This window comes from Molothrus aeneus, chromosome 1 (assembly GCF_037042795.1).
Source record: "Molothrus aeneus isolate 106 chromosome 1, BPBGC_Maene_1.0, whole genome shotgun sequence".
NCBI lineage: Eukaryota > Metazoa > Chordata > Aves > Passeriformes > Icteridae > Molothrus > Molothrus aeneus.
Genome location: NC_089646.1, coordinates 95,660,053 through 95,686,216, shown reverse-complemented (window position 1 = coordinate 95,686,216; position 26,164 = coordinate 95,660,053).

The window sequence follows — 26,164 nt, the reverse complement described above, 5'->3', positions numbered from 1 at the left end:
ACCTCCGGGCAGTGTTATCTTTTTATACTAAAAACTACGTGTACAATATTTACAATTACTTTCCAATACCTATTAGCTATGTTAGACAGTGAGCTTCTACTCAAAACCAATCTAAAAGCGCCAACATCACCCAGAAGATGGAGGCTAGGAAGAAGAAGGAGAAAGGCTGGTCACACCCCAATTCCTCCATCTTTCCCCCTGAACCCCTGTTGTAAAAACTCCAAAAAATCTATTTTTCACCCCGTGATAAATTCACTATCATTCTACTTAAACTTTTGTGGCTTGTAATTCTTTATACAAGGTGGGTAATTGTTTTTTCCAAGGGCTAAATCAAAGGCACAGGGGTCTTGGGCTCTGTGCCAGGGTCTCTGAGCCCCCTGACAGGGTCTCGAGTCCTCCATGGCAGCCAGAGGAATTTCCTGGGTTCCCACAATTTTCCTTCAGGCTTCTTTTTTATGTATTTCATCCACATCTCCTCAGTTTGCCCATAAGTAGACTATGGAAGAACATGTCAAAAGCCTCGAAGAAATCAAAGTCAGCATTCAGAGCTCTGCTCTTGGAGAGTGCCAGTAATCCCTTCAGCAGAAGGCAATCATGTTGGCTAAGCACATTCGTCCTTGGGAAATTTGTTCTGCATTTTCCCACTTTTCCTTGCTTTTTTGTGCCCAGCCATAGCTTCAATAACTGGAAACTACACATGACCAGGAACTAGTTCTAAATTGTTTCCTTTGACCAAAACAGTATTTGGAGCTGCTTTTCACCTTAGTTCCTTTTCTTTTTTTTGCCATTATAAAAAACTCTGAACATTAATGGAGTGAAAAGCTCACTATCTTGTTACAGCTTTGTGCTACCAATAATGACCATAATGTGAAAAAGTTCAGCTCAAACTTTTCTCTGTCCTCAACTGCTCTTAGCATTGCTATCCTAGGAATGATTCTTTTTCTATGAAAGTCATTATTTCTGAGACCCATTTAGCATTTTCTGTCTCCAGCAAAAAGAAGGTGTATCAGGAAAACCCTACCAGCTTGCACTCTAAATCAAAAAGCAAGGTAGGGCAAATTATTATGAGCATGCACTGAGCCTGAAAGGTCCTGAAAAGTGCAACTCAGGTTTTTCTTTTTCCTTCCAATTAAATTAGTAAGTTTCCTGTCTATCTGACAATCGTGCATATTCTATCTGACAGTGTTTTGTTGGAGAAGATCACAGGGAAATCCCAGGTTGGAATTTTTATTTCTTCTGTTTGTAATGGACTTTTGTAGCTACCCTGCAATATAATTAATTAAGCTGTCAATAAATATTGCAGCCACTAGAGAAAGATAGCCTGTCAGTACTTTCCTCAGATGAAAGGCATATTAGAAACGTTTCCACATCTGTCTGAAAAAGGTGGAAATTGACAAATAACTATCTCAGCACTTCACTCTCCTGCATGATTATTGATAATTAAAGCTCTTCATCTGTTCTAAAACTACTTGAGACTTTCAGTATTTTCTCAGAGGCAGATCAATAATTATGAAGAAAATTAATTTAATTGCTAGATAAAATTCATTCTGAAAACTACGAATGGCCTGAAAGCTACAGTGGGAGGGGGAAAATAATTTTATGGAAGGCTTGATCAACTGTTTTGCAGTTAGATTTGTTTTTACCTTGGAGAAAGGTCAGGAAAAGACCAGATAAGCTGAAACATAACATTAAGAATGACATTATATACTGTATAGCCTTTAGCTCAATATCATGGGTTTCTATATTGAACTGATCACCTTCGCAGAGATAAAAAAAGAACAAAACTGATTAAACAAGCAAACAAGCAAAAGAACAAAGTAGGATAGATAAAATAAGAAAGATCAAGATGGGAGCCTGATTCCTTTTAAAATATATATGGTTATGAGAGACTGTGCAACCAAAATAAATCAAGATTTTTAGATGTCCTGAAAGGACAGAGTACATACAGGGTAGCAAACAAAGTCCAAGAACCATAACAGGCAGAATTGACTAAAGTCATTAACACATAGTTTTCTTTCTGGATAGCTCAACATTTTGTATATCGATCACAGGCTCTAGGGGGAAAATAGTAAAAAACAACAACAACAACAACAACAACAAAACCAAAAACCAACAACAAAAAATAACACAAAAAAAAAAAAAAGGCCTGCTATTTAGCACTGTCAATTTTCCCAGTTTAATCCCAGCCAGCAGCCAAATCCTACCCCACTTGCTCACTGCCCATCAGTGGGTCTGGGGAGAGAATCAGAAGGGCAAAAGCTGAAAAACTCATGTGTTGAGATAAAGACAGCTTAACAGGGAAAGAAAAATCCAAAAGCTGTGCACACAAGCAAAGGAAAACAAGGAATTAACTCACTTCTTCCCATGGGACAGAAGCTGTTCAGCCATCTCAGGCAGAGCAGGGCCCCATCACATGTAATGGTGACTTGGGAAGACAAACACCAAAACTCCAAGTGCGCCCTGATTCCTCCTTCTTTCCTCCACTTTATATACTGAGTGTGATGCCACAGGGTAAGGAATATCCCTTTGGTCAGTTGGGGACACCTGTCCTGGCTCTGTGTCATGCCAAATTCCTATACATCCTTAACTTCCTCACCAACATGGCAGTACAAAAAGCAGAAAATGCTTTGGCTTTGTGTAAGCTCTGCTCAGCAATAACAAAATATTATCACTATGTTCAGCACAATCATAAACAAAACAGAGCCCCATACAAGCCACTGTGAAGAAAATTAACTCTATCCCAGCCAAAACCAGCATATTGATAGACCTAATTTCTAAAAAAGTACACAGTTCAAATTACAGTGAGTGCTAGGACACATAACAAATACCTACATCTCAGAGATTCTGTCTTAACCTCTCTCTGCCCTAGAACTGACTCAAGAACCTCCTGCTGGAGTGAAATTGTTTTTAGACAATGTAACATAAATGAAACAAAACATCCAGTGTTATTACTTCAATATTAATTAGAAAGAGTGAAATTAGGCTTGCTATTTCCAATGCTTAGGATGGGATAATGTTGTCTTACCTGTAACATCAACAGAGCCCATATACACCCAAACATGTAGAATCGGTGCACTTGGAAATAGAAATATTTCATTTGATTCCCTCATAAGTATCAGAAGTATCAAAATTTATACTGCTTAAAAATAAGATACTGAAAGTCTTCCCCTTGGTAGTCATTCCACATACATTGATGTATAATGTATTTATCACTGCAAGATTAAAATGCTTTTCAAAGCATCTAATTTAGCATCAGCAAAGGAAATTAGAAATAGATTTTTACATTACGAATCTAAAGAAATCAGCAAGATACTTTATGTGAATCCTTCTAGAAGAACCTTATTGATTACCTGAGAGTCTTTGGCTATACCATTCTAAGAATCAGGCTAGTAATGCTTGAAGTGCATTTTCTGACACATCTAAGCATATTATAAAATTTGCTTGAGAAGGCATAACATAAAAATAAACAACTTTTCCCTCCATGCACACAAACCCCAGATAAAAGCTTGACTAAAAAGAGGTATTTAGATATTTCAAATGTGAAAATAAATTTACCTTTAGTTTTACTTTTACTAAAGTCTCCCTAGATTCACAGTTAAGAATGGAAGCATCTAACCTCATGCACAGGAAAAGTAACATGAGATCCATCATGAGGAAGGAAAAGGGAAAGGAACCCAGTGAAGCCATGTGTATCTCACTACCATTTGAAACTAAAACATTTTTAGTGCCTTCTTCTGTACTTTAATGGTTGAATTTACATTGATGAAAGGGATAAAAGCTGAAAAAAACTTCTAAAGATTTCAGAAAATAAAAAGGTGCAACTAGCTTTAGTTTGTTGTAGAATTTGGACAGAACACCATTATGGGCCACTAGCAGTCATTATTACTGTCTGCAAATTAATGTCACAGTGCATATTAAGTATGTACTGATGCAAATAAATTATTATAAATGATCTCTTGAGCTACCTTTTCTTTTTTTTTTCTCCACAGAGTTCTTAGTTTAATACACAAGTTTTACCCTTAGTTTGAGATTAGTCCGTAAAAAGTGCTAGCAATTGCATTTGAAACTTCTTAGGACTCAAGCTGAATGGCTTGTAAAGGAGTAAGGGAGGTCATAAGGCAATAAAAATCATTCAGCAATAGCAGAAATGGACCATATTAATTATTATCTTGAACGCACTCACTGTGGAGCTAATTTATTTGCTCAGTAATTTCTTGCAAAATAAAGACTCATCATAAAGATTGCATATTTTCAAAAGCATAATTAGAACAGCAACACAGCTTAAAATTTGCTCCATTTGCAGTACACAGAATGCTGCACTAACTCTTACAATATATCAGCCCTGAGGTTCAATGGAAAATGGGTCAGTAGATGAGTATGTATCACACAAGCCAAAAAAGCTGACAGATCATTTTGGCTCATAGATGTTCTTGTAGATCACATGACCAATGAAGGCAGAACAACATTCCTGTTTATAATAATCTAATAATGTGTGGTGGGTTTTTTTGGAATATGGAGTAATGTGTAGCTGCTCTTTGACTTAGAATAAAACTGGTTCTGGTTTTCTTCAGAAACACTTGATTCCTATAATCAATATTTAAAGAAAACAGCCACAGGACTTACAGATTTCAAAAAAACTGACAACAGCATCTGTTGTGTTCTATTGTATCTCATACTGTAAGGTCTAGATTGTCTGTGGTATGGTAACTCACTAGCAGAAAAAACTTAATGATGTTAACTTGGTACAAGACTTAAAGTACTCCCAAGTATCTGTATGTAACCGTGCCTTGAAGTTCAAAAGATGCAATAATAATTTAAAATCACAACCATCCAATATACTCTTCAGTGCAAATTTTAAATTTATCATCTCTTTCTTTGAGTTATTTTTACTATTCCATAAATGCCCCAACAAATATTCCTGTATATTAAATGAATCACATAAATAAAATCAATAGATTTTTACATTATTAATTTAAAATGCTTATCAAAAATGGAGAGTTAATTCTATGAATAACCAGGGCAGAGAGTTTATACTTTTTAACTTATGAATTATGTATCTACCCCTGCAGAGCTTACATGAGCAATATAGAGTGGACAACATAAGTGTCCCTAACTTCAAGACTAAGATACTGAGAAAACCCAAGAGACTGACATCAATGAATACCTCTAACACATCCTTGTAAAGTTATCACATTTTGTTGGGTTAGCCCTCACACTTTGCAGATAAGAATGGATTTGATACCTTCAGAAGAAATATTATGAAGTAAGTGGCATTTTGCCACTTTCGTGCCTGAACCTTTCAATGCAGTATTCACAAAATAGATATAATAAAGGATGAAGCCGTGCACTTGAAAAGGCTGAAGTGGTTTTGCTCTCATTTTCTTCTTGTGTACCATTTTTAAAGGTGCGGAAAGCAAGAAACCAGAACTTTTAGCTCGTAATACCTCTCCCTCCATTTTCAATAGGAGTTTATAGACTGAACACTATGGAGAATGAACATAAGAAACATATTAAGGGCTCCATAGTTTAGAGTAGTTTGAAGAAATCTCTTCCATATGCTTTACTCTTCTGTCTTCAGAAAGTACTAAGTGGTCACTGGAACGCAGTCTAATAAGACTCCTAATTACCATGAGTTATGTGGACAATTTCTTTTCCTCTGTGTCTTCTCCAATTTTTTATTGTCTTATCCAATGCACTAAAATTCAACAATGATTGTAAACTTAATGTTAAGATACTGTAGCTGAAAGCAGCACAAACTTAAATAATGGAAATTTACACACTAAATTAGGCCAAGAAGAAAATAAACAAACAAAGGCAAAACTAAAACATTAATATCTATGTCATTCTGGCATGAAGATAGAAGGAGCCTGAGTCGGAATAATGTTTTATTTTGCCCTGGGGAAAACTAAGGTCAGCACACCAATGCTCAGTTTCTAAACTTCATACTATATCTGTGGCAGAAAGAAATGGCACTTTATAACCACCATAATTAATTCTAACTACCAACATTTAAAAGCAATTGTGTTAATTAAAGACTGTGCAAAATGTTTATTTCTTTTGGTATTTATGGTAATAAAGCATATCTTTCCCAAACTGACATTGCTAATCTGCAATTTATCTTCTTTTTATAGCTCTTCCAGAAACTCTTGTTTTGATCATGAGAGGAGATTTTTTTAAATGGCAGAAGTGCAATAGGGCTTTAGATAATTATATGACAAGGTTCATTAACAGTGACAAATGTTTACCCACTGCTTGTTCAAAAAAGAAAAAGCTAACTTCATGCTGCAAGAAATTAAAGAAAACACAGCCTAACACAACTGCTAAAGACTGCCAGACCACAAGCTTTCCAGCTATCCCAACTATTTCTGAAGTATTAGACCTTATGCAAGGTCATAATGCTCAACTCATTTCCCAGTCACTTCAATGGTACATGTCCACCCTCTTCCAAGAAATTGCTTTCAATATTTTCTCATGGTAAGTATTATGTGTCTCTAAGTCTGAAGTTGAAATCGAAATTATATTTTAGAAGAAGCCTGAGAAAATGAGTGAAGCCACCACACTCAGTTTTGACACACAGAGAATTTACTTAGGAATTGTTCAAATCTTTATGGCCTATAAAGTTAAATGGATATTTATGATGTCTTTAAATGTCAGGAGTATTCAGTCTAGTCAGATGCTAATGTCTGAAGTTGCTATCAGATTTAAGAGTCTGCAGAGAAAAAGAAGCAAAAGATCCGCACCTCAGTTTCAGTTCCTTTTTAGATTTATCATTCTTCCAATTATTTTTTGTTCCAGATTTAGTTTGGGGGAAAAACAGGAAAAGTAATAATCTAACTAATTAAAATGCTAGGAGCACAAAGAGCAGCAGTAACATAGAAGAACAAAAACTTTCCCTTATGAAATGCTTTACACTGTCAGAGGTGGTCTTAAAAGACTTCAAGACTGAATTCAGCAAAACAGATCTACAGAAGAGAACTACAAAGCTATTGTCATTTGGTTCAGAATGACTGAAATCACAAAGAACCTTTCCTTTGGTCAGCTAAAAGGGAGAAAAAAAGGAAAGAAAACAAAAACAATATTCAGAGTAGGAATAGGGAAGAAGCACAGCCATGCACGAAGCTCTTGTGGAATCACCAGTGAAATACTCCATACAGCTCTGAGTACACAGGGAGCTCAAGCTGGGACAGGAGTAGGGAGGCACTTCAGGCAACCTATTTTATATGATGAAACCTCTTTAGCTAGATGGATAGAACCTGCAGATGAAATCATAATACTTGCTGAGATTTTCTCTTTTCATTCAGAAACATTTACAGTATTGCAATACAAATATAAAATGCTGACAGCTTGAAATAACAAACCCTTGGACAGCTAAGTTGTTAATAATAAAATATTATCTGCATGATACTTCTTATATTTTAACTATAATATCCTATGTAAATTCCTGTGCCATTATGGGGACTTAATTACACAGAAAACATTACTGTAGTGAATGCTGTAGCAGAACATTTTCTTCAACCCCTGTTTTGCAGTTGCACATCAAGGTATTTAGAATATTGAATAGATTGAAACCTTCACATGATGATAGATGCTTGACCATTAAATATGTTTTAAAGGCTCTCTCCAACATGTACATTAAGCAAAAAGAATACTATTGAGCAGCATAGCCTTTTCTTGAGATGATTTCAAGAAACAAGCAGGCCCTTAAAATGAATTAAACCAAGATTATATATTGAATTAAATAAACTACACTTTGCACATTAAAAATAAAAAAGTGAAATATAAGTGCTTTTGAAAACATTAGAAGCTTTTCTGTAACTTTCAGAGTCAAGTCACAGCTGACCCTACAGTTTTCAGAAATATTGGAGAGCCACTTCTGAAGCATGAGACAGCTTTACAGTGAAAAGGAAGGCAGGAATGTTACTCTACAGTGCAATAAAATATTTTCTTACAAATTCCAAAATGATCCCCTTTTATTGACAGAAAAATGTCATATTCCAAAACATAGAAAATATTGACTCTTTGGAGTCAAATCTGAAAATTAGCAGGATTGTGGGAACAGGCATTTCTTTATGTTGAAGAAAACAGCAACAAGAATATCCAATGGATCACCAAACACTAAATTACATTTTTTATAGAACACAATGCCATGTATTTTAGAAGAGAATGAAAAAAAAAATAGCTAATAAAACTGAAAAAGAGTCAAGACATTTCAACAGAAGTAATCTGCCAAGAACTCAATGATACCAAATAGAAAACCAGTTGAAAAGACAAAATATAAATAAACCAAGTTTCAACATGTAAGACAAAGGGACATTTCAGGTGTTTTCTAATCATAACAGGGAGCTAATGGCACTGTTGCTTTACTTTTATAAATGTATTCTCTTTCATCTAAAATTTAGTTAGATTCACTGTATTTTGCGGAACTTTTACTAGGGGCAACAACCTCAATACTCCAGTGGTTCCTGAGGCCTATCATACCCATTTTCTCTCATTCCAGCAGTATTCCTTAGCACAAAACAAGACTTCCAAATATGTTCCTCCCCTATCTACCATTTTTTTTTTCAGAACATGCATATCATCTCCAGATATTTATGTTGGTACATTATTAAAGGCATGAAAGTAATTATGGCTGACCTCTATTAGATTCAATTATTAGCTGGAAAATCATGCCCAAAATTAGTTGTGATTCAGTAAAGAAACGTATCTGTACCTCTTAATTTGGTTGCTCAGAAATTATCAGTTCTTCCTTCCCAATGACAACTATGTTCAATCAGACAGGATTTGTGAATAGAGATAAAGGGAATATGACTACATCAAGCAGAAAAAATCAAATATGATTAGCTAATAGAATCATCCCCCAGTAATCCTGACCTTCACTCTCCTGTTGTGCATGACTGGAGAAGTAGACACACAGGGCTCCTTCTCACTACCAAGTTCTTACCCATTTCAAAATTTATTGCCCATATTCTGACAGCCCAGCTGCAGAGAACCTGCTATAATTGGCTCTTCCTTGAAGGCTGTAAAATTTCAGGCATTTTGCTACCACGCTGAAGGTCAAAAAAAAGTTCTCTACAGGAACTTTTAACCCAAATGGCCATTAAGGGTGGCTCCCATATGGAGATGATTGTGTCATCCACAATCTGCCATTTATGATCTGCCATGTGTTATGATCTTTCTGTTGGCTACTCCTCTGGCTGTTTGTTCTGTCTCAAACATTATATCAGATTATTTTTCTGTGTTTCTTTTTCCCCTTCTGAGCATAAAAAAGTCAGTGACATCTAGTAACTCATGCTGCATATCACTGGCATTTTTCTTTTGATCATATGCTGATCACTTAATTTTGCTCACATCTTAATCCATTTTAAGAATCTAGAGGCTTTTATTTTATGGCAAGAATGGACCCCAAACCCAACACCAGAACCCAAAATCCTTCCCTGTAACACAAACCAAAAAAACCCAAACACTTATTTTAAAAATGATTGGGGGTTTTGTACTGAGTTTCTTTCTTGTTAATTTGAGAGTTCAGTCCTTGGAAGTTGTTTTCTTTTTTATTGAGGTCCATTTTTTTCTAGGGATGGGAAACCTTTCCATATCTTTCCGTTGAAGCCTATTTTTTCTATTAAAAAATGAGAAAACTTCTCTTTCCAAAAGTGGAAATTTTCTATTACGCAAGGAAAGACATGCAACCAGGCATTTAGCTTCCTCTGTTTGGAGGAGATTTGCAAAATGTGTCCCTCCAAAATCTTGGGCAGCCCTGAGACTGGTATACAGGCAAACAAGTGGCAGATCATACTTACCTACAGAGAACCACTGCATCAATAGAAATACATTCATCATTTATTTTCATTACTATCACATCTCTTTGGATAGTACTTTGAGAAGTTTAGCTTCTCAGACTCACAGGTCCCTCAGCAGCTCCTAGTTCATGCTTTCTAGACCCTTCACCAGCTTTGTTGCCCTTCTCTGGACTCGCTCTAGCACTTCAATGTCCTTTTTGAGGTGAGGGGTCCTGAATCTATCACAGTACCTGAGGTGTGGCATCGCTGGTGCAGAGCACTGGGGCACCATCACTGCTCTGCTCCTGCTGGCCACACTATTCCAGATACAGGCCAGCATGCCTTTGGCCTTGTTGGCCAGCTGGGCACATTGCTGGATCATGTTCAGCAGGCTGTCAACCAGCACCTTCAGGTCCCTTTTCACCGGGCAGTTTTCCCGTCATTCCTGTCCCAGCCTGTAGTGCTGCAGGGGGTGTTTTTGACCCAAGTGCAGGACAGAAACCTTCACCTTATTGAACCTCATGTGGTTGTCCTCAGCCCATCGATCCAGTCTGTCAAGATCTCAAGGATAACTTGCTAAAGGATAATATTCCCTGCCCCAAAAAATGCTAAGTATATGAAAAAGACCAAAGAGATATGCTCGAACATCTGCTTTACATGGGGAATTATCATCATAATTATAGATTGTCATATAGAGAGAAATTCAGGAACAGAGATTTATTCAGGAACATCTTTCTCTCTTCCTTTTTACTTTTTCCTCCCCCAAAAGATAAGCTTTTCCCCACAAATGAAAAATAACAGAAACCAAAACTAAGAAAACAAAACTCACCCAGAAGCTATATCTATATTGCCCATTAATTTAATTCAGACTTCAAAATTTTGTAGCCTACAATAAAGTGGTACAGTTTAAACAAAATTAGATTGGTGTCTAAACACTGAATCATTTATGAGCACATTACATAAATATATTTACATTCTGTGCCACATTTTTTGCATTTGGCCTAAAATGCATCTCTGGAGTTTGAAACTTTATATTATCTTTTTTTGAAATCAAGGCCTTTGGATAATTACAGTTACTTTTATATAAAGCAAAAACTCTGCAATCTTTCTAACTTATTTCTAGAGGTAATTGCAATTTTTGTGGTTGTATTTTATTGCTTTGCTTTGAAATAAATAGTAAAAAAATGGCAAAAAACTCATTTAACATTTAATCTTTATGCCTATTTTTTTCTTCACGAAAACTTTTGATTAAGTACCTTCAGATAGGTTTAATTCTGTAAATGAAAATAAATATTTTGGTTTCAGAATTACCTAAATACATGGAGAGGAATAATAATTAAATATGATAGTCTGTATCCACTTGTCACTTGTGGCTGAGCTCACATGGATTCAGGTTTTTAGAAAATTATGCCTGGTTGGCACAATACTGCAGATCTTCAAAGTTTACATTTTATATTTATTTATTTATTTATTTATTAATAAAGGGATATCTTAATCACAAGGAAGTAAATGTAGTTGTATACAGAACACTGTCTTGAGTTTTCAAACAAGTCAACAGACCAACACAGAAATACTAGTGCATTAGGATTTTTTTTGCAATTTGCCTTAAATACGAGTTATTAAGTTTCAAGTGCTACATTAGAAAAAGTAGATGAAAGCATCTCATTGTAGTCCATGCTATCAACTGGATGTATGATGACAAAGTAATTGACAGTTCATATGTGACATCATCAGGAACAATTTCATGGCCATTTTAATGAAAAGAAGGAAGTGGATATGAAAGCTACATAGAAAAAACACAGTCAAAGCTCAGGTACACACAGGGAAAGATCATAAACAATAATTGTCCTAAGAGCCTATGGTGGACCTCTGAGCTGGTGAGACCTCTCAGAAGTTCTTGTGTCCAGATCATCTTATATAGAGGGTTCCCTATAAGGAACAAGTTTTGAAAGCACCAATTTATTAGACTATAAATCAAAATAGCAAATTTTAACAGAAAAAAATCAAAGTGACTTGGGCAATCACAATGTGGATAAAAAGGGGTTATACCCAACTCACCCCATTGCCTCTTACGTCTTTGTAAGAGTATCTTGCTTCCAGGCTTGGTTTGAGTCCCTCAGTAACCTTCTGTGTGGCAGCAAACTCTGCACAGCTTAGAAACTGAGTTTTTTAGAAGCCCTTCCTTCTTCATCAAAATTGACATCTCCCTTCTCCTCTGAGCAGTCTAGCAATCATGCTGTTCAAACTGCCTTTCCTCCAGCTCTTCCCAACATTCCTTACAGTTTCTTTTCTCTTCTGCATTTGACCAGGATCAGTAGTCACAGATGGTAAGGATCAATCGTACTTTCAAGTGGCTCTGCCTGACACAGTATTTAAGGAATGAACATAATCTAAATATGTATAAGGAGGAAAAAGACACATATTACCTCTCCTGATGGCCTACTAAGTTGAACTATTTATATTAAAATGGCATCAGAGATAGAAATCAAGATAACAAATAGTGATCAGATACTGCCTTTCACTAATATCCATATTTTCCACAAACACCAGAGGAATTTCATTAACACTGGAGGATGGCATGCTTTTCCATGTGTAATCCCACCCACGACTGATCTGACAATCTCTTGAAATCAGTCTGAACTCCTCCATACAACATTTTGAACAGTCTTGTCAGGTCAGAAGTCATGGGTGATACACTTAAAATCACTTTCCATCCCCCAAAAGATCTCCATGATCCCTTACATACCCCACTGACATCAAAGATAATTTTGGAGTTTCCCTCAGGTCTCTCATGTGGCCTCCTTGCCTCAAAGGCAAAGTTTTGTGTGATGTGAATGAACCTACACTCAGTGCCTTGGGAGTGCAATGCAAAGCCAGACAGGCAATTTTCTGCCAAAATCTGTCTGATTCATTCTGTCAATTCCTAGTAGCCTAAACAAATTTGCATCATACCAAAGACAATAAAGAACAGCTGAAAATTAATATTTTAATGTATAATAGAAACAGAATGAAACTCCTGTAAAAACAGCCACTATTATAGTTGTAAAATGTGCAGATTCTGAAATCCCGGACCTAGAGAATATGAAGGTTCAGGACAGCCAAATGAGTCACTGCTTTTGCAGATGTTGTCTCCTATATCTTTCCTGATAACATTTCCAAGCACATGAACTCCAGATCTGATACGGACTTAGGAGGAAATGAGGGATGGGTCACATTACAAAGTCTGCTACACAACAACTGCAGTGAAAAACTGACTCCTTAACTTCCTCACTAATGAGCACTTATAACACTTTGGAAAGACAGAAGAGTTAACATTTCCCCACATAGAGACAATTGTTTTCTAATGTGTTTCCTCTGTCTGCTTGGTCAGAGCTCAGCTCTGAGCAGAGGCAGCTGCGTGGGGATGCCCCATACCTCCTGCAGAGCTGGAGGCAGAGAGGAAGGTGGCACAAACACATCAGTGATGGCAAGTGCCTTCCCATCCTCATTTTGACCTAGATTTAGCAGAGGACTGTGCCTTAACTTTAATCCAGTAAGATGTCCTATCACATTTAAAATAGGGCAAATTTCACAGCTAAAACAGTGATGGATGGCTCACTGTAGTGGGCAACAGTGAACAACATTCCCTGCTGTATATTGGTTACTGTCAAAGCTACTCACTAACAATCCCAGTAGACTTTTCATCCCAAGAATGACTTTACCTACTTATCACAGACACGTTTGGCTTCCTGCAGCTCTTAACCTTTCTAAAACTAAATCACTAGACTATTAATTGATTTATCATTGTTGTCTAGGAAGAAACTAAATTGCTGGAAAGTGAAGATGCCAATAACATTATCTTGGGTCAGACAGTGGCTTGGCATGGGATGTGAGTGGGCACATAAATTAATTTATATGCTTTCAGGTAAAACACTAAAGTATCTCATGGTGAAACTAACTAGCAAATTTCTGCAAGGATAGGATGCCACTGGACATTGTGAAGTTTTGATTTAAATTCATTTCTACTTGTTCTTGCTTTATCTTCCTTCTAAGCTGGTTCTGATATTTCTTTTGGGAGAAGAATGCCTCAGAGTAAATGAAATAATGTTTGTTTTTCATTATTCTGCCTAAAAAGTGTTTTCATTTGTTGGTCAATCCTCTCTCCTTTCGCAAACTCTTCCAGAGCTCTGGCTACAGCACAACCTGTCTGGTGCCCTGCTGGACCCAAATGCCCTGCCATATTGCCTGCAGCTCCCTCTTTCAGCCATGAAACCTCAACCTCTTGGTTAACTCCATAGATGCCCCCTCCTCCTTCAGTCTTTTCTCTATTTCCCCCTTCATCTTAAATACTGTAGTTTATCCCTAAGTCCTTGTATTGGGTACAGGTGCCCAGGCACTGGCCTGGCTGGGGAGGGCTGCCAAGGGTGGCCTCCCACGAGGAACACAATTTGTTCCAACCCACCCACTTCCAGGACACAGTTGAGCACCTCAGGCATGGGTGTGGTGTATCTGAGAATGTGTGTTTAAGAAAGGGTAAATAATGCTGCAAGCAGTTGAGAGAGAGAAGCGAGAAAAATGTGTGAGAAACAGTCCTACAAATACCAAGGTGAGAGAAGAAGGAGGGAGATAGGGTGCTCCAGGCACTGGAGCAGAGAGATTTCTTTGCAACCCCCAGAGAGGACCGTGATGAAGCAGATATTCTTACTGGGGAGGGTACCACACTGGAGCAGATGTACATGCCCTGAAGGAAAATGCAGCCAGCGTAAAAGACCCCTGTTGAAGCAGGAGAACAGCATGAGGAGGAAGGAGCAGAAGAGAGGAGCTGTTATGGATTAACTATAACCCCATTTCCCATCACCCTGCACCACTGTGGGGGAGGAAGTTTGGAGTAAGGAGTGAAGGAGTGAATTTGATGCTGGCAGGGAGGAGGGATGAAAGGAAGGTGTTTTGGTTTTTGTCTTCATTTCTCATTATCCTATTCTATTCTTAATTTGAAATAAATTAATCTTTCCCAAGGTGAGTCAGTTTTACCAGTAATATTAATCAATAAGCAGTTTACCTGTTATTTATGTCACCCCTTGAGCTTTTCCATCCTATTTTCTACTTGTCTTGTTGAGTAGGTGGAGAGGGAGAGAGAAGCTAGGTGGGCATCTGGCAGCCAGCCATGGCCAGCCCACCTGCCCCCCCACCCAAAAAAAAAAAAAAAAAAAAAAAGGGAAAAAGAAACAAAATAGGAGCACCACTCTGTTTTTCACTCTGCTTGAGCACTGCATATTTGTTCAGCCCAGAGTACATCTTGTGTAAACAGAACAAAAATCCAAATTGCTGGAACACAGGCTGGTTTAATATTGTACAACTCTGATTGCTAGCCTGTTAAAATGCTCATAATTCATAATTGTTCCTCAATATGATTACCCACAATCCTGTCTGACTTTCTCTCCATTTCTTGCTAGTGGATTCCTTGGGGGCTCAGAGAAGCACTAAAGCTGTTTATAATGGGAGCATTTGCAGAAAGGATAAAAAAGTAACAGTGGCAGAGAGGAAATGGTTAGGGAAGATCCTTATCAAGTTCATTGCTCTTTAACACAGAGACCTCCTGTGCCACCACACTCTTAAATTTCATCCATGCAGAGGTGAGTGCATACAAAGATAATCAAATTTTCCACATATCACTGTTAAAATTCTACTTGTGTGTGTTTGCTGCCTGCTCTGCAAGTAAACCACCTAACACATCCTTGAGTCCTCACACCTTGTTACTCACCTGTTTGCCTGCAGATTTCCTGGCTGTAGAGCAAATTATGTTTTAAAATAGCTCTGGTAGGCAGTCATGCAAAGCATGCACCTCATCTTGTCTCTGTAATTGCACCCAGAGGCATTTGCCACACTGGCCCTGATCCCAGAGCTTTGGCACACATGGCTTAATGCTAATGACAGAGGTCACACAGAGGCTTTTGATGGTCAGTATAATGCCCAACACAACCTTCTGAACATTCCTACACTTGGCAGGTAATCTCTGGAATAAATGTCAGGGAAATGCTACATTATTTACTGAGTGGATACTCAGTAAATAATGTAGCATTTCCCTGATATTTATTCCAGAGATTACCTGACAAATTTTATTTCCCTGCTTATGGAAGTAGTTGGCACCCTCTGGTGGTGTGTGGCTCCTACTGCTTGACAGCTCTCCCCAGATGCCATAAGCAGCACCAAAAGTGTGGTACCGATCTCTGCAGTGATGACAAAATCACCAACAAGCCCTGGGAAAAAACACTGCTCAGTTCTGAAAGCAGACTCAACTCCATTCAGCTGCTCAGATATCAAACCACCATGCTGTAAAAAGTAAAAAACAAGAAGAAGCCATTCCTTTTCTCAGTCCCTACACATTTGAAAAAACAGACAACCCCAAACCAGCCTGCACTTTAATATTTTATTTGGTTTAAGATGCTGAAAGTTTACAAACACATCATAGAAAATTAAAATGGAGTCAAGCAGGAAAGATACCAGGACTATGAAACTTGCAGTAACTTTTCCAGGTGTGTGTGTGTGTCTCTTCCTACAGGAAACGTTATACTAGAATTAAATTCAACTTTTTTAGTCTTGTTTGTTGGGGTTTTTTTGGTTGTGGTTGTTCATTTGGGTTTTTTTTTTTTATGTTTTACAATAGCAAAGTAAAATTTCACTGACAGAGCTAATCTAAATCAAATTTCAGATTGGTTTGACTGACAGGTAGGAAGAAGGAAGCTGCTTTACTGGTGCCTACCTTGTCATGCAGAAGATTATGTAAGCTCCCTCAAAGCACTTGTTCATAGAAAGGGCAACACACAGAACTGTACGCATCACATGTCATGTTATGAAGGGCAATAAGGCAAATATTATCAGACCTCGGGCTGTGTATGCCCTCATTCTTTTTTTTCTTTTTGTCAATGGAGCGTTACTGCTGACAATACTGAGAATGTCATGGCCCTTACTCTGACAGCACATGAATCAGTGAGGAAGAGATTACCAATTTTTCAAAATCATATCTTTTGCAGACACACATTCACATTTGTGAAGTACAGGTGGGAGCTGCAGTTTGTTCAAAGCTGCTCCAACAGCCATTTCAGCTGCCAGCTAATAATTGGAAATGTTCAATGGAAAGAATTATCTACATCATCTTTTCCTAATGAAAAAACACGGTATTTTCCATAATGGCAACAGAGCCTTGTAGCTGTTTTCATGGAAATTCAGAGCATGCCTTTTCTCTTAAGAAAGGAAGCACTTTCTCTTAAGGAGATCCAGTAGCAGAGGGATCCACCATGTTTTGGACCCAGTTTGCTTATGTTAGAAGTAGGCTGGTAGAGAGGGGCAATACTCTTGAGTTTTTCCGTAATCGTCCTTGATGATCATCATTATGAAGAGGAGATTATTGTCTCTCTCTCTCTCTACCTCATATATAGTGAAACTGAAACTAGGATCTGCAAGATAACTTAATTTATTGGGTTTGCACAGCCAAGCTTTGATAGTGGCAAGGTTACACAGGTGACTTCTGTGAGGAGCTGCTAGAAGCTTCCTTCACATCCAACAGAGATAATCCCTGGCTGCTCCAAAGGTGGACTTGCTGCTGGTCAAGTCTGGGCCAATTAGAAGTGATGGTGATGTCTCTGTTGATAACATATTTAAGAAGGAAAATAAAGTTATTGCACAGTTGTAATTGGAGCCAGAGAAGAGCGGAGTGAGACCACTGACCAAGGTCAGTGGAAAAGGAGGGGGAGGAGGAGCTCCTGGCACTGGAGCTAGAATTCCTCTGCAGCCTGTGGCGAAGGCCATGATGAAGTAGCTGTGTCTCTGCAGCCTATGGAAGTCCATGGGGAAGCAGAGATCCACCTGAAGCCCATGGAGAAGTCCCACACCAGAGCAGGTGGATGCCCGAGAGGAGGCTGTGAACCCATGACAGGTCCATGGAGAAAGGACCTACCACTGGAGCAGCCAGGCCTTTTCTTCTCCAGGCTTAACCACCCTTGCTGTCTCATCTTGTCTTCATAGCAGAGGTGCCCCATACCTCTGACCTTTTTCATGGCCTCCTCTGGATCCTCTCTAACAGGTCCATATCTTTCATGTTTTGGGAATCCCAGAGCTGGACCAAGTGCTCCAGGTTGGGTCTCACAACATCTAAATAAAGGGGCAGAATCATCTTTCCTGACCTGCTGGCCACATCTTGTCTTACACAGTCTCGGATGTACTTTGCCTGCTGGATGGTTGTCTGGATGGCTCATGTCCAGTTGTTTATCTGCAAGAACCCCCAAATCCTCCTCCGCAGGAATTCTTTCAATAAGATTTCCATGACCCAAGTGAACTTGTTGAATTTCATGGAAGTCTCCTGGGCCTACTCTTTAAGCTTTTCCAGGTTCCCAGATGGCATCCCATCCTTCTGTTGTGTCAAATGTTGTTGCCTGCACTGCTCATTCAGCTTTATGTTATGTGCAAACTTTCTGGGTGTGCACTTGATCCCACAGTCAATATCATCAGGTCCCATAGTTTGTGGCTGTTTAACACTATCTAGTGATCCTGAACTTGCTACTTGCTTATAGTGGTAGGGATTTCACTCCCCTCACACCCATGCAGAGAAACAGGAACTTGAGAGTAGAAAGCCTGACATCAGTGAAGATTGAGGAAAGAATTCATTGAGTGCTTCAGCATTCCTATTAGTTGCCACCAGTTTACCCTTCTTGTTTCTCAGAGGGGTACATTGTCTTTTCTTTTCTGACTTGTGTACTTTTAGAATCCCTTTTTAAAATTCTTCATGTCACTTGTCTAGTCCTGCTCTAGCTTTGCCTTGGCTTTCCTAACTACATCCCTATATATTCAAAACATATCCCTGTACTCTACCCAGGCCACCTCCTTCTGCTTCCACTGTCTGTGCATTTCTTACTGCTCAGTTTGAGGAGCAGATCCTTGCCCAGCCATGACAGTTTCAGGCCTGCCTCGCTCCATTTCCTACACATCAGGACACAGACCTCTTGTGCTCTAAGAAAAGTGGCCTTAAAGAGCAGCCAGCCTTTTGTCCTTAAGGACAGTTTCCCAACTCCTTAAACAGCTGAAAGATTGGTCTTGCAAAGTTCAGGGTTTTGATCTCACGCCTCATTATTTATCACTTTTGAGGGCTGGGGTTATTCCTCAGTTTTGTCTTCATTCTCTCTTCCAGTAGCGGCACCCAATAAGGGAACACCGACAAGGTTGCTCAGAACATGTCCTGGAAAAGCCAGCACTACTGGATCTATATAGCCAGCACTACTGTATGGATCAGGTATACCTGAAAAATGCTTTATTTCTGCTGGTGGAAAAGAAACAACATCTTCTTCTTAACCTGATGATAGAATGTCCTCATTTACCCTAAGCCCTCTCTGACACCAGATAAGCTCTCCAAATTTTATTTACAAAGATTGTGCTAGCCTTCATGGTGGCTAAAAGTACAGAATTTAAGGTCGAGATTTTAATTTTGTTGCCATCCTTCTCAGTACAAAGGGGAATTGGAAAACAGCCTATTTATTTAGCAAGGTAATAATTTAGCTGCTGATTGATCAGTTTAAGGATGATCATATTTCTAAAAATTCCCCAATTCTAGTTAAAACTAAATCTAAAAAATTGCTCTTCATTTAAATATTTACCATATAATTTCATCTTTGGCAGCATTAAATACTATGCAATATTCATTTTGTGTTTACATCGATATATGTCTCTGTCTCTCTGCAAGCCTCTCAGGAACCCTGCGCCAGTCCCGAGTCGGCAGACACCGGGGAGGGCAGCCCCGACACGGCCGACAGCGGGGAGACACTGTGTGTGCCCCGAGGGTACTGAGGGCACCTGGGCTGGCAGGGAGACACTCTCTGTGTGTGCCCCGAGGGTACTGAGGGCACCTGGGCTGGGGGCAGACACTCTCTGTGCCCCGAGGGTGCTGAGGGCACCTGGGCTGGCAGGGAGACACTCTCTGTGTGTGCCCCGAGGGTACTGAGGGCACCTGGGCTGGGGACAGACACTCTCTGTGCCCCGAGGGTGCTGAGGGCACCTGGGCTGGCAGGGAGACACTCTCTGTGCCCCGAGGGTGCTGAGGGCACCTGGGCTGGCAGGGAGACACTCTCTGTGCCCCGAGGGTGCTGAGGGCACCTGGGCTGACAGCAGGGAGACACTCTCTGTGCCCCGAGGGTACTGAGGGCACCTGGGCTGGCAGCAGGGAGACACTCTCTGTGTGTGCCCCGAGGGTGCTGAGGGCACCTGGGCTGACAGCAGGGAGACACTCTCTGTGTGTGCCCCGAGGGTACTGAGGGCACCTGGGCTGGGGGCAGACACTCTCTGTGCCCCGAGGGTACTGAGGGCACCTGGGCTGGCAGGGAGACACTCTCTGTGTGTGCCCCGAGGGTGCTGAGGGCACCTGGGCTGGTCGCCTTTGCAGCACAAGAGACACCAGAGACATCGGTAGAAGAGAAAGGGCCGACTCTTAGCAGGGGTTAATCCATGGTTTTATTAGGATCCCAAAGGAGCTCCTGCGCCTCAGGGGGCCTCCTGCCGAGAGCCCTGGGAGATGTGCCAAAGTCACATTTAAAGGGAGGTGGAAACCCAAAGTAGATAACATTTTACCAACCAATAAGTAACTCTAAGGGATGGGTACTGGGGGACATTCATATAGGACAGCGTATGGGGCAAGGCTTGGGGGGCTGACCCCTAGCTTCTGGCTAATCACTCGACGACCTGGACCGAAACTTCTGGATGGAGGGATGGGATGCTGAGTGATTGACAGAGAGCCAGGGTGGGGGTTTGGGGATGATCTCATCCCGGAAGAGGAATTGCACAGGTTAAGGGAGGGGGGTACAGTCTGCGATAAACCATTTGGGAAAAATATGGGAATACAAAACAAAACTACTTCAAAGTATTACAAAGTATAAAAACGCACTGCAACAGATATATATTATTCTGGGAAGATTTCACGTGCTCTGCACTTCAGCTTACTACAGCAGTGGTTTGAATTTGCCTCAGAACATGAATTTTAAAGTCTCTTCATACAGTATATGGTCTTTAGATTCAATTAAGTTGAGAGGGAGAATTCTGGAACTGTCAGCTAAGACCTTTCAAGGTTGGTAATATTCTTTACTAATGTCTGTTAGTCGTCCTCAGGTCTTTCCTCCCTCATTCTCTCCCATGAATATACATGTCTATTTTGCTTTATCAGGTAAGGAAAATTTAGTGTGCTGTTTGTAAGTTTTGATTTTACTTTCTATTCTGCATTTTCCTCAGGGTTGTGCATACTATTTATAATGAATGCAGATCTCAGCTGCTAGTTACAACAGTCATTTAGAAATTATTCTTTTCCATCATGTCAGCAATTATCTACTGAATTTAATTTTGAGTATAGAGAAGACAAAGATAAAAAATAAAAGCATCCACACATACAAAAGAAAACATAGAATCTTTTTCAGATGAAACCTGTTTTTGCACACCTATGAATACAGTAAATTTCAATCCAGCTGACAGATCTAGAACAAAATAGAGTTAACATAAATATTTGAACATAAGGCATTGTATGCCATGCATGGCACTTGCTCACTCTCTCTCCCCTGGGGTCTTTGGACATGGGATTCCTTTGTTTTGTTTATGTTTTTGTAGGAATATTCTTCTAAGGAATAGAGATGTACAAGTCATTTTCTGGAAGATCCACCAGGTCAACCCAACTATTTTACCTTCTCCTCAAAGCCTATCTAACGTCTTGTAAAGTTCCATGGCAAGAATATAATGATCCCAGCCTAGTTCAATCTCTTTCCACCATATGTTATATGAGTAAGAGGTTTTGGGTTTTGATCTCTTTGTTCCAGACATCTGATAATTTATAGCTATAGCATTTTGATGGATGGACACTAAAATATATTTAAGGCAAGAATCTGAAAGGGAAGCCAGATTTGTGTTGGTCTAGCAGGGGCTGCATGGATGTGATTAAAGTTAGGGATGAGGTTAGGATTGAGTCTAATAGGCACCTCTGGGTTTAGGAGGGTTTACTTCATACAGGTTACTATGCCTGAAACCAGTCTAGTTTTAGGATCTGTCCATGCAAGATTTCCTGTTCAAGTTTTTATTTGGAGCACTCAATGCCTCTTGACTCAGGTGTTTCCATGTGATAAACACCAAAGGACTTGATGCTATTGTGTAAATTGGATAGGAGATTTATCAGATTTATCTGGGTGAAGTTCATTGCAAGGAGGAGGCATTGTAAGGCTACTGAGGAAGCAGTAGCTAACTATGTGTTTTTCTTCTCTTGTGCAACCCAATAACTTAAACACATTGGAGACTGTCCACGCACTCCTTCTTTTATAACACAAAAGTCCAGCATGTTTTATGCCAATCTATAACTCCATGGAATTTTTATAAAGATTGTAGACTGTTAGTCTTTGCCTATTTCCATTGTCTTTACTATACCCAGAAATCCCATCATTTCAACATTTCATCTCAGTTGTATCACTGTGATTTTGGTGCACTTGATGCCAGCGAAGTAGCAGTATCTTAGCAAGGCAGGTATTCCAGCTGTGTCAAGTTTCAGGTACTGTCTAAATCTGCTTTATGAGCAAAGCTGATGTGCTTGTTTGAATTTGATCTTTGTCTCCTAATGGACACAAGAAACCTGATTTTCAGTTGTCAATTGATTTACATTTGCATGACAGTTTTACAAAGGAGACAGAGGAAAGGGGTGATTCCTTTTAAACTTTCTACTTTTCTTTTCAAGAAAACTGTCAGAGCATGTTTCTTCACATCTTTTATCTGTCTTGGCTTATATCAATCCTATTCACTGCAGTTGAAGTTCTGGTAAAACACTATATTTTGGTTGTGTTTCTTTTTGAATAAATCAAAAACATATTTCTCTCACCACTAACCAATCATTATTGCTGTGATGTTTGAACAGAAGACAAGAAAAGGATCTTAAAATTAGAATTGATTGCTTGGAGGTGAGAACTTTGAACGAAATGAACAATTAGGGAACAGCTATCACCAGCTATTTTCCAGTGCATAAATTCCTGTCCCTTCTTCATTCATTTGTATTACATCCAGACCAGAATATCAAAAGGAAAATTTGGTTTGGTGCATGGCTCACATAACCCCAAATTCTCAGAAAGAAGTGTTTTGTCCATGATTGTTTTTAAACAAGTTCCTTGTCTTTGCCGTTAGGTGTCTCTGTAATCCTTTGTAAAGCACCATATATCGCAGGACTTTTTCAATGTTTCCTGACTTTAATACAAGTCAGTATTCTTTCTAACCCTCTCTCTTATGCTTTTATTTGGGATCTTTAAAGAAAACAACTAGAAAAAATTCTGCAGTGTTGCATCTTAACATAGAGAAGTAAGGAATTTCTTAATGCTGCTTTGTCAGATTACAAATAAAATTCAAAGCATCAATAAAAAGTCTTCCCCCAGTATACTTCTTGCTCAAGTTGAGGAAAATTGAGAGATAAGGTCTTACAAAGATAAGGTATCCATTGTCTGTTGAATCCCTATGTCCTCACAACCTCTAAGCCATCATGTAATTATTGACTGATTTTCTAATCAAAATATACCACATTTTATTTTATCTGTATTACAGCTATCCATAATATCAATGTTTTCTAGAATGTAAACCATCCAGCTAAGTTCGTGAAAGATGCATCTGTATCACCATGCTATTTGAGAAAAGGAGTTAAGAAAACAGAAAGAGCTGTAGGATAGCACCTATAAGCAACTCCTGTTACTTTGCAATAAGAGATTAATCAAAGCTGCCCAATCAAAACAGGAATCTTAGAAAATAATCCTGACATAGGTAGCAATAAGAAACAAGAGGTTTTTCATAATAATCTGTATTAACTTGGGACAAGGACACCACATGTGCCAGATTAGTCAAAGACACATGGTCTGCCTAAGTATTAGATCCTCTGAAGCAAAGGCCAGCAGCCCACGGTGCTTTCTGAGGAGTGACAGACAGTGTGACAGCAATTCCAGCTGTGGGCTGGTGTAGACATGATTGATTAAGCTGTCAAAAATACTTCTAGAGTTTAGGTGGCTGGGATAAGAGGAAATCTAGTCATATTCTGGTTTGCACATTTTTATTTTGGTGCGCCTTTATTTGGTAAAGGTAATATAGGTCTGGACACTGGGCTAGAATCTGTGACTGACTGTATAATATGAACAAAATTGATACATACATCCTTGTTGCAAATAGTTTTTCCTTTAAGGATTCTGGTACCATTAAAACCAGGTTTATTCTTACAAACCACCCAAACTTTCAAGCAGTTGCAAAATCCAACATATAAGTTATAAAAAAGAATTTATTTCATCCAAGACTCATCAAGAAGTGATAAATGTGAATTCCAAAAAGTGCATTTTATGAAAGCCACTTTTCAGAGCAAAACCACATTTCAATGTCAACTGAGTAGATGCTTTATGTTGTAGAAAAAACAGCTTAGTGTACCATCTGTTGCTTTTAATAGCAAATGAACAACATGAATTGTAGTTAATACTGTTGATGTAAAATATGAGGGATGTTATCAAAACTGCTCACTGATTGATATAAACATGTTTTGAAATATGAATGAGTTCAATAAATTCAATATGCAACTTTTACAAGCCAGCTGTTCTCAAAAGATAAGGCAGTAAAAGATTTTTAATGAACCTCATGCCAGGCAAATGCAAACTCATTTCTCTGGGCCACATGATGGTGGAAGAAGCATTTCCTACCTAAAGCACACATAGAGTCACAGTTTCACTTAACCCCTTCCATCTTGGGAGAACTAATTATATCTTGTACAGAGCAATGAGAGAAGTGGTATGAAAATATCATCAGGCATATGTGTATTTATCTATATTTATCTATCTATCTATCTATCTATCTATCTATCTATCTATCTATCTATCTAATCTATCTTTCTATCTATCTCTATGTCTGCATCTATCTCCTTAGAAGAGATCTTGTGACAAAGATTTTTTACAAAGATGTCCAGAAAAATCCGCATAGCACTTCTTCATTTTTTACTCTCCATATGATGGTACAATGAGGTGAGTCATAGCACAGGTCTTGGCTCTGGAAATGCTTCTGTCCTGGGACATGGCACATGAATAACAGCCCAGCCAATGAACATGACAGCTGCCTTTGAGAAGTTCAATACTGAATCACAAAGGAGTGAATCCTTATAACAGCTTCCTCATTTTAATACTGAACATTATACATCCTCTATATAGTATGCAATTTTAACACTTTGAATGATCAAGTTTATTATTTAGGAAATTTATTTATACTATTATAATTAAGACCAGCCATGCTTCATTTCCCTTCTACAAGATTGTATCTCATTGCTTTTAATATCTGCAAAATGTTCTTTCTTATCCTGAATGGTTCAAGAAAACAGACAAGTGTTTCTTGACAGATAATAAGTATCTGAAATCCTTTAAATATTGTCTATAAGTATTTGGCCTTTTGGTGAGGAACTTTTGCTAGTTTTGTTAATCATCTAGAACACCAAATTGATTCTTTTTATCTTTGCTAATCTGAAATAATAGAACATAAAAAGAGCACTTAATTAATGCCATTTATTTTTTAAGAGTTTTCAGATCTCATTGAAAACATACAATTTATAAATCATCACAGGTTTTAATTTAACATCCCTGTGTATTACTCACCCATGATGAATTATATTCTACTTAAATAGAGCTAAACTAACTTCTGGCCCAATTACCTTTCTGTACCTATGCTGAATATTGGTCAGTAATAGGTGTAAGCCATTTAGTTTGGGTTAATTTAGCCAAAAATTACTATCAAAATTATCAGAGACAAGTGGTAAGATAATCTCATAGAATCCAGAATCTGGGTAGTCTGATCTGGCTCCTCTGGTTCCCTTTATAATATTTGGGTTTTTTGTATATTTAAACTTGTTTGAAAGTATGGATGTAAATTGATAAATTAGGACAATGGTGGTGCTGGTAGATTGACATATGGCCCGTGAATTTATTCCTCTGGGAGTAGGGTGTTAGGAAGTTTGTGAAAGTCTAGTGCATACAAGTTTATATAATTTCATCTAACTTACACATACCCTGGATTTTGACTGCTGAATCTAAACTGTAAACTTGCACATTTGAAGATGTTTATCACAAAAGAACTGCTCGTGAAACTTCAGGGTATTTTTTAATGTGGCAAATGTGCTTTGTCCTGCTTTGCCTTACTTTCATAGAGCCTTCAACTTCCAGAGTATTGATCAAATTGACATTTCTTTGACAGAATTCCAGGGAGCCCTGTAATGTTCTTGGCAGTTCCACCACTAATAAAATTGTTTCTTTACAGATGGCAAGGACTAACTTTATATCCTCAGTAGGAGGCATAAAGAGACAAGTAATAAAATGGTTTTCAATAACGAAGTTCAGTATTGCATGTTA